Here is an 18,372-nt window from a genome sequence, read left to right as displayed (position 1 = left end):
CCGTGTCAGACGATAGACAAGTGTTTTCCATTTTTTCAATGGGAATCTTCACAATGCACGCCGTGAAGTGTGTTTTACTGTCCCTAAGATTTTTCCCACACTGTGATGCAATGCAGGAAAAGATTGCTCGTGTATGTGACGGACTACTTTAAAAAGAATCGGGTTCATATTTTTGCGAGATGTCACAACACCTCACAACGCACAAATCTCACACGAGTTTCTCGGCCGTGTGAAATTGGCTTCAGGCTATCTGCACACGGGTGAGCACGATATCGTACATGTGATAGTGGATGAGAAGTGTTTCCCATTTATTTCAATGGGAAACCGCTCAGCATGCAATGTCTTTAAGATCCCATTGAAAATCAATGGTCAATGCTTTCCGAGGAACGCAAAAAAAAAAACAGAACATGCCAAGATTTTTTTCTTCGCCATATCGCAATGTGAGGTACATTTGGTTAGACACAAATGGGTTGAGGGTGGTACAGGAGATGCAGGGGTTGGGGAACACAGGCAATAGGAAATTTCATGTACAGATCATTTATTAGAAGGCAAACAGGGTGGGGCACCATAGGAAGGGGCGAGGGACTAGGTCAGGAGATTTGGTATGCTTCCCTGAAGAGGTGCGTTTTTAAGGCACGTCTGAAATTTCGTGCATCGGGAATTGTCCGGATGCCTTGGGGTAGTGCATTCCAGAGGATGGGTGCTGCTCTGGTGAAGTCCTGTAGGCGAGCATGTGAGGTTCGTATTACAGGGGTGTTTAGTCTGAGGGTGTTAGTCGATCGGAGTGAGTGCGCTGGGTGGTATACTGACAGTAGGGAGGCGATGTATGGTGGCGCAGCGCCATGCAGAGCTTTGTGAGTGAGGTAGAGGAGTTTAAATTTAGTTCTGCAGTGGATGGGCAGCCAATGCAGCGACTGGCATAATGCAGAGGCGTCTGAATAACAACTGGGTAGAAAAATGAGTCTAGCTGCTGCATTTTGTATGGATTGGAGTGGAGCGAGTCTAGTGCGGGGAAGGCCAATGAGTAGTGAGTTGCAGTAGTCAAGCCGGAAGTGGATGAGGGCAACCACGAGCGTCTTTAGCGTGTCCGTGGTTAGGAACAGATGTATTTTAGCAATATTTCTGAGGTGCATGGGGCATGTTTGGGCCAGAGATTGGATATGGGGGGCAAAGGAGAGGTCAGAGTCCAGTGTGACCCCAAGGCATCGGGCATGCCGTCTGGGGGTTATGTTGGTGCCAGACACTGGAATGGAGATGTTGAGGGGAGGTCGGTTAGAAGGTGGAAAGACAAGGAGGTCAGTTTTAGAGAGGTTTAGTTTGAGAAAAAGGGAGGACATAGTGTTAGAGACAGCGGACAGACAGTCGGTGATGTTTTGGAGGAATGGTCCAGAGATCTCACGAGAGGAGGTGTATAGTTGGGTGTCATCAGCATAAAGATGGTATTGGAGGCCAAATTTGTGGATGGTTCGTCCAATTGGGGCAGTATAGATAGAGAAGAGAAGGGGACCAAGGACCGAGCCCTGGGGTACCCAACAGCGAGAGGAAGTGGAGCAGAGATAGAACCTGCAAAGGAAACACTGAAAGAGCGGCCAGAGAGGTAGGAAGAGAACCAGGAGAGAGCAGTATCCTTTAGACCAATAGAGTGGAGCATAGTGAGAAGGAGATTATGATCGACAGTGTCAAATGCAGCAGACAGGTCAAGGAGGATTAGTAGGGAGTAATCACCTCTCGACTTTGCAGTCATCAGGTCATTTGTTACTTTTGTAAGGGCAGTTTCAGTCGAGTGTAGAGAGCGGAAACCAGACTGGAGGGGGTCAAGGAGTGAGTTGTCAGAGAGAAAGCGGGTAAGGCGGGAGTAGACCAGGCGTTCCAGTAATTTGGAGATGAAGGGCAGGTTTGAGACTGGTCGGTAGTTGGCAGCATCAGTTGGGTCCAGGGTTGGTTTTTTAAGCAGAGGGGATATAATGGAGTGTTTGAATGAGGAGGGAAAAGTGCCAGAGGTTAGGGAGAGGTTGCAGATTGTAGTGAGGTGAGTAATGAGAGCTGGGGAAAGGGACCGGAGGAGGTGAGAGGGGAGAGGGTCGCTAGCGCAGGTGGTGGGGTGGGCAGCGGAAAGGAGCCTGGAGACTTCTTCATCTGTCGTTGGTTCTAGCATAGATAGTGAGTATGTGCTGGGTGCAGTGCTGATGAAACTGGGATCGGGGCTAACCATGCAGCTTTCAGAGATTTCTTTTCGAATGTTGTCGATTTTTTTCTTTGAAGTAGGCAGCTAGTTCTGAAGCAGTCAGGTCTGTTACAGGGGCCTGTTCTTTGGGGCTGAGGAGGGAGTGAAAGGTCTCAAAGAGTTGTTTGGGGTTGTGGGATAGTGAGGAGACAAGGGAGGTGAAATAAACTTGTTTGGCATGGTGAAGGGCTAGGTTATAGGTTTTAAGCATGAATTTGAAGTGGAGGAAGTCTGCCGGCAGCTTTGACTTTCTCCACAGCCGCTCGGCGCACCTAGAGCACCGCCGGATGAAGCGCGTTTGGGACGTGAGCCAGGGTTGCCGTGGTCTGCGTTTGACAGCTCGCGTCACGGGCGGTGCCGCTTCATCCAGGGCACGGCTGAGGGTGGTGTGGTAGTATTCGGCTGCCAGGTTAGGGCAGGGGAGGCAAGTGATAGGCGATAGGGAGGACTGAATAGTTTCGGCAAACTGTTTAGTGCGGACAGACTGGAGGTTCCTAGAGGTGCGATAGATAGGAGGGTCAGGAGAGATGCTAGGGTGCCTGATGGAGAAAGAGAGAAGGTTGTGATCTGAGAGTGGAAGTGGGGAGTTAGTAAAGTGAGAAGCAGAGCAGAGACGGAGGAAAACTAAATCGAGAGTGTTACCATCTCTATGGGTGGGGGAGTCAGAGATTAGCGATAAGCCAAGGGAGGAGGTAAGTGTTAAAAGCCGAGAGGCAGATGAGGAGCTAGAGTCGTTAGTAGGGATGTTGAAATCACCAAGGATGAGGGTTGGGATTTCACAGGATAGGAAGTGGGGGAGCCAGGCAGCAAAGTGGTCTAGAAACAGGCGGGTGGGACCTGGGGGGCGGTAAATAACTGCGACACGCAGAGGCAGTGGGCGGAAGATTCGCAGGGTGTGGACTTCGAAGGAGTGGAAGATAAGCGGGGGAGCTGAGGGAATGACCTGGAAGGTACAGTTCGGGGAGAGGATGATGCCTACTCCACCGCGTCTGTCATCCGATCTAGGGGTGTGGGAGAACTGCAGGCCATCATAGGACAATGCAGCGGGGGAGGTAGAATCGGACTGCTGTATCCAGGTTTCCATGAGGGCGAGCAAGTTCAAGCGTTTACTGGTGAAAAGGTCATGGATAGTTGGGAGTTTGTTACATGCAGATTGGGAGTTCCATAGGGCGCATTTAAATGGGGCAGGGGGGGCATTTTGGTAGGGAACAGTACATCAGAGTATTAGCTCACCTTTTCAGTTTTAATTGAAATCAGCATAAATATAGACATGTTTCGGGGTTATGGCACCCCTTCCTCAGTATTTGCTGGGGACACAGATCTGGAGCATAGCTAGCACTGGAACATGTGTCCTTTATATTGCTTATTGACTGAGTTATACACGTGTCCCCTTTGCAGGCTGAGATGGTATTTGGATTGGCTGTACCTGTAAGAAATATTTTAACTCTATTGGGGAAATGGTAATATTTTTCATGAAAGGATCTGCTTATTTCTTCCTGGGGTTTGCTACACCCCTCTTTTTTCACTGTTCAACATTTTGCATTTAGGGCTGACATATCTTTTAGCATTTTTTTTGGCCCATATCATACATGTGGTAGATCCTTTAAAAGGACAGAAGACTAATTGGAGCTCGTGAAAATAATCGGCCTGAGTTTTTATGACTCTATGGGGCTCATTCAGTTCATAACCAAGTCCCATTAATTGGCAGGGGGCTGCTGACAGGAGTTTGTGCACTTTTATTTTAACAAGGGCCCCTTCATCCATGTTAAAAAAAAGTGTAGGTGCAGCTTTGGATGGGACTGGAGAGAAAGTGTGCAGCTTCCGAGGTGCAGGCCCATGACTGAGGAGTGCGGTAGATAAGGGCCTTGTCACAGTTTCGCTACCATCTTCTCCCCTGGGGGTAGCTCGGGACCCGTCCAAGTTACTGCTGGGCGAGGTCACAGAAAAAATGTAACCGGAGGTTACCTTAAATCTTCTTGTCACTCGTGATGCCACTGTTCCGTCCTCTGCGGTGAAACTGGTTACAGGAAATAACTTAGTACGCACCGGGATAGCTTTCTGGACAAACCGGGAATGGTCCCTAATGTCCGTTTACTGTATCTTTAGGGAATTGTTCAGCTTCTTCCGTGCCTCCACACACGGACCGATCAGGTAGTGTCTGTGGGTGAGCAGACCTTCACTCAAGGCTCAGACTCTAACTTCCTCCTTGCCAGAAGTCAGATCACAGACAGCCTCATTCACCTCACACACACATATATCTCACAAGGTCACATGACACACAAGATACATTTCCAAGACATAACCCATTCAGTGCTGTAGAGATGCAATACATATCAAATGAACACAACACAGAAGACACTGACAATACGATAGCACAAGACAAACATCCAACCTTATGGAGAGGCCCTGTTAACTCTGGGCCACTACAAGTGCATCTCAAGATTGGTACTGGTGCATCTTGTCTCCACCAGAAGAAAGGGTGGAGACAGGGGTTGGCAGGGTTGAGTTATAGGGGAGGGGGCAGTTAACGCTCCCAACAGTGTATTGGCTGCTCCCCACGCACAGCATGTGACGTTCTACCTCTCCCGGATGTCAGCTTCTGAGGTCCCCAGATTCCAGCCGCTCCGCCGCACACTGCATGTCAGGTCCTGCCCGCTGTCACTTTAGCCAGCCGTGTAGCAACATTTCACCTTTCGCCTCCTGTCACTGGTGTTCGTACATCATCTTCCCTCCCGGGTATCACTGTCGCCGCTGTTCGCACATCATCTCCCCTCCCGGCTAGTATATTTTTTTTGAAGTCGCTCACCCTTCTGCCGTTCTACCCTCCCCGGTCCAGCACTGCAAGTCTTCCCCATAGGCTTCCTATCTCTGGACCCGCTCTCACATCGCTGGATGGCTTGAGACGGCAGCACTGAAGCCAGCAACGCTGTAAATAGTGCAGGATCAGCTGCGCTCCCATCCCCCGCTGTCACTGTTCCCGGAGGCCACCCATTTGCGCTGCAATATCTCCTGCCATCCACTGCCAACACTGAAAGGGGGCCCGCAATTATCCCATCCACCATTAAAGCCTGGTCCGGTCTCCCGCCAAAGGAGAAGGCGGGTCCACGCTCACCTTTTCCACGTTCAACGTGTCATCCGCAGTCTTAGGCTGGGTTAACACGGGATGGCAAATCTGCCCACGGCTCCTAATCCGGGGATTAGCCTGCCATATGGACGAGATTTGGCGAAAATCTTGTCCACACGGGGCGGCCAATCTGTCGCAGCAAAGCCTGGAAGGAGCCAGGCGCATGTCATTTCTTTTTTTTTTTTCCCCATTGCGGTCTCACTCCACTCTATGGGAAGAGAAAGCCGCAACAGAATGCCGGCGGCCAAAGCAATCCAAAACCCGCAGCGAAATCCCGTGGGTTTTGAAGTTGCGGCTCTCCTGCAGAAATCTCCCAGCATTTCAGTGCGGCCAAGCTGCGAGATTTCCATCTCATCCGAATCCAGCTTTACTCTTTAGCTGTCGTCAAGATAGCCAATCGCCAGCTGTGGGCGTTCACTACAAATCCACCAGGGCATTCCCATGTCTCTACCCACACTTCTGGTGGAGACAAGATGCACCAGTACCCTCAAGATCACTGCATGAATAATCAAAACAGCTATTACTAACTTAACTGACACAAGTTATAATAAGGTCCTTTTCAATGCTGTTCTAGCACATTATGTAGGAAGTAATGGGGTTATGATTGGTGCGATATAATATAGAATACCGTAAAGGCTGGGATGTATCATGAATAGAAATATTACACGGCCTCCACCACCCTAGCCTTATCATGATTCATGCATTTCCAGAGCTCACCTTTAGGGGCTTTTCTCACGGAACGGACTATACTGCACGCCGCGGGAAATTCTGCACTAGGCTACCTGCAGATTTTGATGCAAAATTGAAAAGGACTTAAAACCTGTCCATAATTCCAAATCAAAATCCACAGATTCTGTGGTGGAATTCCGTCGCTGCGGATTTGGCTGCATCCTGCGGCATATTTCCATTCTATATGAAAGGTCCCCTATGCCTTAGCTGCCCATCATTGTGGCACGCATTAGACACTATACAGCGCTGTTGGCAGCAGGAAAGTCTGTGGACACTGAAAAGCTAGAATTCAGGTTCGGGAGGTCAGGACATAGAAAATGGAGTCTAGTAGAGGAGGACTGGGAGAACTGCAGTACTGCACTCAGACATTAAGAATTGTACAGTGCTGCAGCACCACCATGTGATCAGTGAGGGTAAAGCACTTTGTGGAGGTGGGGGGAACCACATAGTAGGGCACTGATCACAGCCTTTTGGCACACACAGGTTAGTCCCTGATGGACAACACAGGACAGGACCCCCCCCCCCCCCCCCCCACTGCAGTTCTACATAAGGGTGCATTCACATGGGCAACAGACAGCGAGACACACCCGAAATTTACTTGCAGGACTCACATCTGCATGTTGTATTCTCATGTGAACCATGCACGGAAATAGAACATGGTGCGATTTTCCTGTCTACTGCGAGAGGTAGATTTCCCATGTAACTACACCCATTGCAAATAATGGATTGTATTTTCGTGTGAGTTGTGCATCTCGTAACACAAAACTCCCAATTTTCTGACTCCTGTGAATGCTTCCTAACCTAGACCACCATTAAATTATAATCGGGCATGTGGTGATTTGGGGTGATGGCAGCCATATCACAGCTGCCCAAAACAGAATAGCTTATTGTGAAGTAGGAGTCAACGCTGCTTGTTGTGCAGCCGTATACAGGAAACATATTGTACATCTACATATAAAAGGTGGAAGCCCTCACTCACGGACTCAATACTAATTCTCTAACTTCCCGATGTCGTATAAACATGAAATTTGGAAGGAGCATTTTTTTTAGGTCCTAAATAGGAAACATAAAGGGGGTCAAAACTCAAAAATTCAATGCTAAGTGCAAAAGTATTGGCGTCTCTGTGTAATGTACCTAATCTAATTCTCTACGTTTCCGGGGTCGTACAAACATGAAATTTGTGATGATCATTCTTTCAGGTCACAACCTGATTATTCAATGCTAAGTGCAAAGTATTGATGCCCCTATGCAATATAACGTCTTGGTGTCATACAAGTGTGAAGTTTGGTGTGCACATTGTTTAGGTCCTAAATGAAGATAGTGGGAGGGGTGGCACATTCAGCAAAGGGACATGCAGCCTGAGGAGAATCTAACGCTCCTCTATGTGTATACATATTTTATTCCTCGGTTACTCTAAGGCCTCATATCCACGGGGAAAATCAGGCCCGCCACAGATTCTCCATGTAGAATCCGTTGCGGGTCCCTCCTGCCCCGCGGACATGAGGCTGAAAATCAGAATAAACTTACCTGCTCCGGACGATGCGGATCTTTTTTTCTTCGGCCCGGCGGATGCGCTCGGCATGCCGGTGGCGTGCCGCGCGCATGCCCCAGGCACATCCACCGGGCGGAAGAGGGAAGATCCGGCTACGAAGGAAGGATGATCCGCATCGTCCGGAGCAGGTGAGTTTAATTCTGGTACGGGCACGAAAATGGAGCATGTCCATTTTTTTTTCCCCGCACGTGGATCCGCACCTGACGGGAAAAATGACATCCGCAGGTATTTAACTACCTGCGGGTGTCCAATGCATCCCTATGGGGCACTGACAGTGATGCTGGGAGACAACAGCAGCGAGGGACAGTGAGTAAAGTCGGCCGCACGCTCAGCCGGCTTTCAGTGATGCCCGTAGAATCTTCCAGGACCTTTACATCTTGCACCAATCGTCAGCTAGGGATTTGACAGGGGCTTTCTACATTCAAGCCCTGTCAAGCCCCTAGTTCCCGTGGCGTCAAGATACACTAATACCTCTCCACACAAGCTGTGCTCAGGATGGGAGATCCCCAATTCCTACTCCGCTCTAATACTTGTGTGAAGACAGGGCCGCATGTAGACCCCTCAATCCTCCTATTGAAATATATAGAGAATGCAGCAGTGAATTTGTAAATGAGGATTGGGTAATATTTGGATGTAACTGTACAGGGGGCCCCAGGACGCCCCGGTCAGTACTACTCCCAAGTAAGATCAGCTAGCCACAATGCTAAGAGTCTGATAAGTCAACAGAACCCTGAGATTCCTTTGTTTAGTATTACTCTACTTAGACGGGTTGGCTCCAATAGGAACAAATAAATAAAGCCAACCAAGTTAGGGGGTTATAGTTCAATCCGGCCCATGAACAATTTTTTGTATCTACACTTATTAAAAATATTCACCTCTAGATATTCCACGACTGATTGTGCTTTTACATGTAATGTTTTGTTTGCACAAGCGAACGTCAGTTCACTCCTGCAGCCTGTTTATACAGGCAGACAAATCATTTGCTCACTAAGGCCTCCTTCCCACGAACGGATTTCCGCCGCGTAATTCGCGGCGAAAATCCGCTGCGTTGCACGCAGCTATTAGGTTCTATTGAACCTAATAGCTCCATGCTCACGATGCGTAATTCCACCGCGGAATTACGCACCGCGATTTCTCCCGTCCTCACCCGCAGCATGCTCTATTTTCTGCGGGTGAGGACGGGCTGTACGCACTGACGGCTTCCATTGCAGTCAATGGAAGCCGTCCATTCACGCTATCTCCCGCTGTAACCAGCGGGAGATAGCGTGAAAAAACGCTTTCCCGCCCACCGCCGAGCGTCATATGACGCCAAATGACGCGATCCGGCCGCATCACGTGACACGGCCGGCCGTGCACGTGACAAGGCTGGTGACGCGAGAGCGGTGGGCGGTGACGAGCGGTGACGCGGCGGTGGTGGGCGGGGAAGCGATTTCACGCTATCTCCCGCAGGTAAGTATAGGGGCTCTGGGGGGCGCCGTGACGGGCTTCACAGCGTAATATTACGCGGCGGAGCCCGTCACGCTCGTGGGAAGGAGGCCTAAGGGTGCCTGCACACGAGCAGAATTTCAAGCGCGTGATTTTAGGCACATAATCCGCCCCAGACCGCAGCCAATATACTCCTATGAGGATCCGCAGTTGTCCCCAGACGGACGGATGTGTATCGCGTTTTTTCACGCCAGTGAAAAAATCTGCGACCTGTTCTAATTTTGGTCGGATCATGCACGTGAAGCCTCCAATACAAGTGAATGGGTGCGTTTTTTCACGCAGTACATCCGGAGTGCAGCTGCGGATGGAGTCACTGGTTGCTATGATTACAGGAAGTAGGCATGGTAGGAGGCGTCCCAACACACAGCACAGAGCTTCACAGGCACATTTCAACTGCAGATCTGTCCTTTCAGTCCCCTCATCTACCAGAGAGCAGCCAGCAGACACCAGCCAGGGTGCACCCAGTACCTCCTTTTTTTCCTGGGGGGCTCTTCCTCCTCCGTTACCGCAGTACGTCCGAAAAAAGTTACATGGATCAACCATGCCCACAAAGACATCTGCTCACCGGGTGAAAGCATGTTGCCAGAATAATTTAACGGTGCTCACACAAGCAAGAGGGACAGAACGGAGTCTGGGTGTTGGTTTTTAAGCTGTTTTCCAGGGAATGGGCAGTTCTCTAGGGGTTGGGTTTACAATAAGGGTGTCTTCCGGATTTTTCTGCGCGTTTTTTTCCGCAACACATCCGCGTATATCCGCGCGTGATTTTTCACGCATCCGCACCTATCCGCAAGCACATTTAGGTACCATACGCGCGTGAAAATCCGCGAGTGGAATCCGGAACGCTCGTGTGCAGGCGGCCTAAATCAGTCATTCGGTATTTAAACCAAATGATTAGCAAACAAACCAGCTATATTTTAAAGTAATCCACCTAAACACAACTTGTTAGAATAGCGCCACCTGCTGTCAGTTCCGTGTCCACCTCACCGATTGCGCCAAGGTGGTTACATTCAGGCATCTCTTCTCTACAACGCTCTCAGCACTTGCTGACCATTTCTTCTGGCAGAAGGTGTGGCGGCTGTTCTTCACACCAGGGATCCCTCCACATACCAATCTGCTGCTCTGGGTATAACCAGATAGGTATACCTGAGGTGCTACCTGGAATCATTTCATGAAAGACAAAAATTTACACCGCAAGACGCAGCCACATCCGCAGTGGCAGCAGAATCAACAAAAAAAACCACAACTGTTGATTTTTGTTCTTGGGCAGTAAATTGCTCTCCTTGAATGCTGTGGGTTGGATTTGCTGTGGAATCCCGCTCCAGATTTCGCAATGCAAATCTGCCTGTGTGGAGGAGGCCTTAAACCCCTTTGTGACTATATTAGTTTTTGCTTGTCATAATAGTTCAAGCATAGTATACTTTGCACTTTGCGTATAAATTCTTTTTTTTTTTTTTTTAAGTTAGTAGATTGTGGTTTAAATTTACACAAGTAGTCCCAGTAATCGGAATCCCTCAGTAGTGCAGCTGAAGACTTCTGGTCATCAGACTAGTTCTGTCTTCATACGCTTAAGGCGCCCTAGATGTGATCTCTTCCTTGCAGGTTTTCTTTAAACGAGATCTGCATAAAACTTAAAGGCTAGTGCCCTCCGGTGGTCATTACTGGAGCTGCAGTAAGTCAGCCTGTCTCCATACCATTCTAGCCTTACTTAAATTCAGCATTTGCAGAATCTGATAGATGTAGAGAATTAAAAATGTACCCGTTATGTGCACACAATGCAGGAGTTTTCTGCAAGTCAGTCTGCACTACTATTTTGTAAATTTGGTGCAGAGTCACATTGTGCATGTAGAATTAGAATATTAGAGCAGGAAGGGAGCTCCAGGGTCATCGGGTCCAACCCCCTGCTCAGTGCAGGATTCACCAAATCGTCCCATATAGAGATGAGCGAGCACCAAAATGCTCGGGTGCTCGTTACTCGGGACGAAAATTTCGCGATGCTCGAGGGTTCGTTTCGAGTAATGAACCCCATTGAAGTCAAGGGGCGACCCGAGCATTTTTGTATATTGCCGATGTTCGCTAAGGTTTCCATTTGTGAAAATCTGGGCAATTCAAGAAAGTGATGGGAACGACACAGCAACGGATAGGACAGGCGAGGGGCTACATGTTGGGCTGCATCTCAAGTTCCCAGGTCCCACTATTAAGCCACAATAGCAGCAAGAGTGGGCCCCCCCCCCCAACAACTTTTACTTCTGAAAAGCCCTCATTAGCAATGCATACCTTAGCTAAGCACCACACTACCTCCAACTAAGCACAATCACTGCCTGCATGACACTCCGCTGCCACTTCTCCTGGGTTACATGCTGCCCAACCCCCTACCCCCCCCCCCCCGCACGACCCAGTGTCCACAGCGCACACCAAATTGTCCCTGCGCAGCCTTCAGCTGCCCTCATGCCACGCCACACTCATGTCTATTTATAAGTGCGTCTGCCATGAGGAGGAACCGCAGGCACACACTGCAGAGGGTTGGCACGGCTAGGCAGCGACCCTCTTTAAAAGGGGCGGGGCGATAGCCCACAATGCTGTACAGAAGCAATGAGAAATATAATCCTGTGCCACCGCCATCAGGAGCTGCACACGTGGGCATAGCAATGGGGAACCTATGTGCCACACACTATTCATTCTGTCAAGGTGTCTGCATGCCCCAGTCAGACCGCGTTTTTTTTATAAATAGTCACAGGCAGGTACAACTCCGCAATGGGAATTCCGTGTGCACCCACAGCATGGGTGGCTCCCTGGAACCCACCGGCTGTACATAAATGTATCCCATTGCAGTGCCCTGGACAGCAGAGCTAACGTCAGATTAAATGCAGGTGGGCTTCGGCCCACACTGCATGCCCCAACCTGACCGGGCTTTTTAATTCATAGACACAGGCAGGTACAACTCCCTATTGTGAAGTCCCTGTGGACCGACAGCATGGGTGGGTGCCAGGAAGCCACCGGCGGCACATAAATATATCCCATAGCATTGCCCATCACAGCTGAGGTAATGTCATGTTTAATGCAGGTGGGCTTCGGCCCACACTGCATGCCCCAGTCAGACTGGTGTTCTTTAGAAGTGGACACATGTAGTTACAACTCCGTGTGGACCGACAGCATGGGTGGCTCCCTGGAACCCACCGGCGGTACATAAATATATCCCATTGCAGTGCCCAACACAGCTGATGTTTCGTCAGCTGTAATGCAGGTGGGCTAAAAATTAATTGGATTACACTGTAGGCGAGGGCCCCAAAAAATTGGTGTACCAACAGTACTAATGTATCTCAGAAAAATTGCCCATGCCCAACCAAGAGGGCAGGTAAAACCCATTAATCGCTTTGGTTAATGTGGCTTAATTGGTAACTAGGCCAGGAGGCAGCCCTGTTAAAATAAAAATTGGTTCAAGTTAAAGTTTCAACGCTTTAATGAGCATTGAAACGTATAAAAATTGTTTAGAAAAATTATATGACTGAGCCTTGTGGGCCTAAGAAAAATTGCCCATTCGGCGTGATTACGTGAGGTTTCAGGAGGAGGAGGAGGAGGAGGAGGAGGAGGAATATTATACACAGATTAATGAAGCAAAAATGTCCCCGTTTTTGATGGTGATAGAGAACGATGCTTCCATCCGCGGGTGCAGCCTACGTATTTAGGTATCGCTGCTGTCCGCTGGTGAAGAAGAGAAGTCTGGGGAAATCCAGGCTTTGTTCATCTTGATGAGTGTAAGCCTTTCGGCACTGTCGGTTGACAGGCGGGTACGCTTATCCGTGATGATTCCCCAGCCGCACTAAACACCCTCTCTGACAAGACGCTAGCCGCAGGACAAGCAAGCACCTCCAGGGCATACAGCACGAGTTCAGGCCACGTGTCCAGCTTCGACACCCAATAGTTGTAGGGGGCAGAGGCGTCACTGAGGACGGTCGTGCGATCGGCTACGTACTCCCTCACCATCCTTTTACAGTGCTCCCGCCAACTCAGCCGTGACTGGGGAGCGGTGACACAGTCTTGCTGGGGAGCCATAAAGCTGGCAAAGGCCTTGGAGAATGTTCCCCTGCCTGCGCTGTACATGCTGCCTGATTTCTGCGCCTCCCCTGCTACCTGGCCCTCGGAACTGCGCCGTCTGCCACTAGCACTGTCGGATGGGAATGTTATCATCAGTTTGTCCGCCAGGGTCCTGTGGTATAGCATCACTCTCGAACCCCTTTCCTCTTCGGGTATGAGAGTGGAAAGGTTCTCCTTATACCGTGGGTCGAGCAGTGTGTACACCCAGTAATCCGTAGTGGCCAGAATGCGTGTAACGCGAGGGTCACGAGAAAGGCATCCTAACATGAAGTCAGCCATGTGTGCCAGGGTACCTGTACGCAACACATGGCTGTCCTCACTAGGAAGATCACTTTCAGGATCCTCCTCCTCCTCCGGCCATACACACTGAAAGGATGACAGGCAAGCAGCATGGGTACCCTCAGCAGTGGGCCAAGCTGTCTCTTCGCCCTCCTCCTCATGCTCCTCCCCCTCCTCCTCCTCAACGCGCTGAGATATAGACATGAGGGTGCTCTGACTATCCAGCCATACGGTCTTCCCCCGCCTCCGTTTTCAAGTGCAAAGCGTCTGCCTTTATGCTTTGCAGGGAACTTCTCAAGAGGCATAGCAGAGGAATGGTGACGCTAATGATTGCAGCATCGCCGCTCACCATCTGGGTAGACTCCTCAAAGTTTCCAAGGACCTGGCAGATGGCTGCCAACCAGGCTCACTCTTCTGTAAAGAATTGAGGAGGCGGACTCCCACTACGCCGCCCATGTTGGAGTTGGTATTCCACTATAGCTCTACGCTGCTCATAGAGTCTGGCCAACATGTGGAGCGTAGAGTTCCACCGTGTGGGCACGTCGCACAGCAGTCGGTGCACTGGCAGATTAAACCGATGTTGCAGGGTCCGCAGGGTGGCAGCGTCCGTCTTGGAGTTGCGGAAATGTGCGCTGACCCGGCGCACCTTTCTGAGCAGGTATGACAAGTGTGGGTAGCTTTTCAGACAGCGCTGAACCACCAAATTAAAGACATGGGCCAGGCATGGCACGTGCGTGAGGCTGCCGAGCTGCACAGCCGCCACCAGGTTACGGCCGTTGTCACACACAACCATGCCCGGTTGGAGGCTCAGCGGCGCAAGCCAGCGGTCGGTCTGCTCTGTCAGACCCTGCAGCAGTTCGTGGGCCGTGTGCCTCTTCTCTCCTAAGCTGAGTAGTTTCAGCACGGCCTGCTGACGCTTGCCCACCGCTGTGCTGCCGCGCGACAGCGACTGCTGGCGACGTGCTGCTGCTGCTGCTGACACATCTTGATTGCGAGACAGAGGTTGCGTTGGAGGAGGAGGAGGAGGGTGGTTTAGTGGAGGAAGCATACACCGCCGCAGATACCAACACCGAGCTGGGGCCCGCAATTCTGGGGGTGGGTAGGACGTGAGCGGTCCCAGGCTCTGACTCGGTCCCAGCCTCCACTAAATTCACCCAATGTGCCGTCAGGGAGATATAGTGGCCCTGCCCGCCTGTGCTTGTCCACGTGTCCGTTGTTAAGTGGACCTTGGCAGTAACCGCGTTGGTGAGGGCGCGCACAATGTTGTGGGAGACGTGGTCATGCAGGGCTGGGACGGCACATCGGGAAAAGTAGTGGCAACTGGGAACCGAGTAGCGCGGGGCTGCCGCCATCATGCTTTTGAAAGCCTCCGTTTCCACAAGCCTATACGGCAGCATCTCCAGGCTGATCAATTTGGCAATGTGCACGTTTAACGCTTGAGCGGGCGGGTGCGTGGCGTCGTACTTGCGCTCAAACAGTGGCGCTAGCGACGTCTGGATGCTGCGCTGAAAGACATTGCTGGATGGGGCCGAGGACAGCGGAGGTGAGGGTGTGGATGCAGGCCAGGAGACGGTAGTGCCTGTGTCCTCAGAGGGGGGTTGGGGCACAGGGGGAGAGGCAGTGGTGCAAACCGGAGGCGGTGAATGGCCTCCGTCCCACCTTGTGGGGTGCTTGGCCATCATATGCCTGCGCATGCTGGTGGTGGTGGCTCCCCAGCTGATCTTGGCGCGACAAAGGTTGCACACCACTGTTCGTCGGTCGTCAGGAGTCTGAAAAACTGCCACACCATAGAGCACCTTGACCTCTGCAGGGTGGCATGGTGCGAGGGGGAGCTTTGGAAAACCGTGGATTATTCGGTCTGGCCCTGCCTCAACCCCTAGCCACCGCACTAGCTCTGCCTGTGCCCACACCCTGACTTGGGCCTCCGCGTCCTCATCCTCTAGGCCTACCCCTACCCCTCAGCATGCTGTATTACCAGTAGTGCAGAAACAGAACGCTGTAATTAAATGTGCCACTTATTGGCCTGTGGTTGGAGGCTGACTTCGCTTATGGAACGCACAGCAGAGCCAGGAAAGAATTTTGCGCAAGCCTGCTGTAACACTTAGCTGGCTGCGTATGAATTAGGACAACTACAGCCAGCACACTGAGGACGGTCACAGGCAGCCCAAATAGATTTTTTTTCCCCCAAATGTTTTTGGAAAGGCCCACTGCCTATATTCAATAAATATGTCTTCTGTCCCTGCCTCACCACTACTGGCCCTGGACAATGTAAAATTACTGCAGGACGCAATGCTCTGCACGGCCGATATACAAAAAAAAAAAAAAAGTGCAACACTGCAAAAAGCAGCCTCCACACTACTGCACACAGTTAGATGTGGCCCTAAGAAGGACCGTTGGGGTTCTTGAAGCCTAAAATACTCCTAACGCTCTCCCTATAGCAACTCCAGCAAGACAGCACTTTCCCTGATCTGTCAGAACGCATCTGTGGCGAGCCGCGGGAGGGGCCGATTTATATACTCGGGTGACACCTGATCTCGCCAGCCACTCACAGCAGGGGGGTGCTATAGGGCTTGAACGTCACAGGGGGGGAAGTTGTAATGCCTTCCCTGTCTTTCTATTGGCCAGAAAAGCGTGCCAACGTCTCAGAGATGAAAGTGAAAGTAACTCGAAAATCGCGTGGTGCTCGTTTCGAATAACGAGCATCTCGAACACGCTAATACTCGAACGAGTATCAAGCTCGGACGAGTACGTTCGCTCATCTCTATTCCCAGACAGATGTCTGTCCAGCCTTTGTTTGAACACTTCCATTGAAGGAGAACTCACCACCTCCTGTGGTAACCTGTTCCACTCATTGATCCCCCTCACTTTCTAATATCTAATTTGTGTCTCCTCCCTTTCAGTTTTATCCCATTGCTTCTATTCTTTCCTTGTGCAGATGAGAATAGGGCTGATGCCTCTGCAGTGTGACAGCCCTTCAGATATTTGTAGACCGCTATTAAGTCTCCTCTCAGCCTTTTTTTTGCAATCTAAACATTACCAGATCCTTTAGCCTTGGTTCACACGGGGCGTATTCCCGTCGGAAATCTTGCGGTTTAGCCGCAGCAAAAACCACGAGATTTCCGCCAGGAGAACCGCCGCGGCTTTGAAGCGGCCCAGCCGCTCGCTCTTTCGCTGCGGCCGGTGCTCCCATAGAGGAGAGCGCAGCTGCAGCAGAATGAAAAGAATGACATGCTGCATGTTCTGAAACCGCCGCGGCCGCTGTTCCGGCCGGACTTACCGCAGCGGATTGGCCGGCCCGTGTGGATGAGATTTCTGAGAAATCTCGTCCACATGGCTGGCTAATCCTGAGATTAGCGACCGCGGGCGGATTTGCCGTGGCGAAATTCCACGCAGCAAATCCAGCCAACCGTTCCTCATAGGACTTGATTCGCAAACCGCTCACCATCTTGACAACTCTTCTCTGAACTTGCTCCAGTTTGTTTATGTCTTTTAAAGTGGGGTGCCCAGAACTGAACACAGTATTCCAGATGAGGTCTGACTAAGGAAGAGTAGAGGGGAATAATGACCTCACGTGATCTAGACTATGCTCTTAATACATCCCAGAGTTGTGTTTGCATTTTGTTTTGCTGCTGCATCACATTGATGATGCATGTTCAGTCTATGATCTATTAGTATACCCAAGTCTTCCACATGTGCTGCTGCTTAGCTCAGTTCCTCTCAGCTCATTCTGTGTGTGTTTTTCTTGCCCAGATGTAGGACTTTGCATTTCTCCTTGTTAAATACCATTCTGTTAGTCGCCGCCCACTGTGCAAGCCTTTCTAGATCTTTTTGAATCCTCTGCATTGCTGTGAGTGATGTGCTGAAAAGAATCCACAGAACATGGTGCAGATTTTTAAAGGCTCTAGTGATTTCTTCCCAAGTGAATGCTGTTTGTCAAAACCCCATTAAACATTAAACTGTACCTTACATCAGCTGTGAAGTGCGCAGGGAAATTCTGCACTAGAGTAACTTGCAGTACATGGCAATCACAGTTTCTGGCCCAGGTACATGGCAATCAGAGTTTCTGGCCCAGCTAATTTTAAAGGAATGCGTTACATTACGTAAAATCTCTTTATTCAGGATCAGGTTACAAAACATTTGGTCATTCAGGTACATTTAACAAGTGACAAACAACTATACACAAGAAACATGTTCAGGGCAATGGAACCAAGCAGGAAGAGGTTTCCCAGTACTGCTCACTTCCTTTACAACAGCCTGTTTAGGTGGTGCACAAGGAAGATGAGGGTGCAGAGGAAAGTTTCTTCCTCCCCTCCAAAACACCTGCATACAACAATGTACAATGCTAGTCCACAGATAAGCCTGAACTGGGTTTTCAGCTGTCCCAGAGTGGAAGGAGCTGTGAGCAGATACCACGGCACTGGGTGGCGACTGCTCCAATGCAGGTATACTGCCCATAGCTGGGAATGCAGAACCATACAGACATGGGGTTGGTATATGAAAGCCCTAGGATTTAGCTTATGAAAGGGCAGCAACTGCAGTATACCACCTCTATGGCATGGCTGCAGATGGCAGGCAAGGGTAGGCTGGTACTTTGCTTGCCTCCTCTATTGGGCCTTCCGTGCAGACTGGACCTATACATTAAGTTATAAGACCAGTGGTCCGGTTCTAATGGGCTTCATATAGCAAGTCCACCAGGATATAAGTAGTGCAGATCCTAAAGCTTTGGACACCCTCTACTTTTTGATGGGCACTACTGATGTCCAATGGGCAAGTCAACAAGGAAATCAAATGACACAGAATAGGGAGTGAATTTGCAAGGTGTATTAGACAAGTTGAATATGACCTTCTCTAGATAATGTGGGAATTAAAGACTCTGCAAATAAATTA

The sequence above is a fragment of the Eleutherodactylus coqui genome, chromosome 2 (genome assembly GCF_035609145.1).
Source record: "Eleutherodactylus coqui strain aEleCoq1 chromosome 2, aEleCoq1.hap1, whole genome shotgun sequence".
Taxonomy (NCBI): Eukaryota; Metazoa; Chordata; class Amphibia; order Anura; family Eleutherodactylidae; genus Eleutherodactylus; species Eleutherodactylus coqui.
This window is presented reverse-complemented; position numbering follows the sequence as displayed.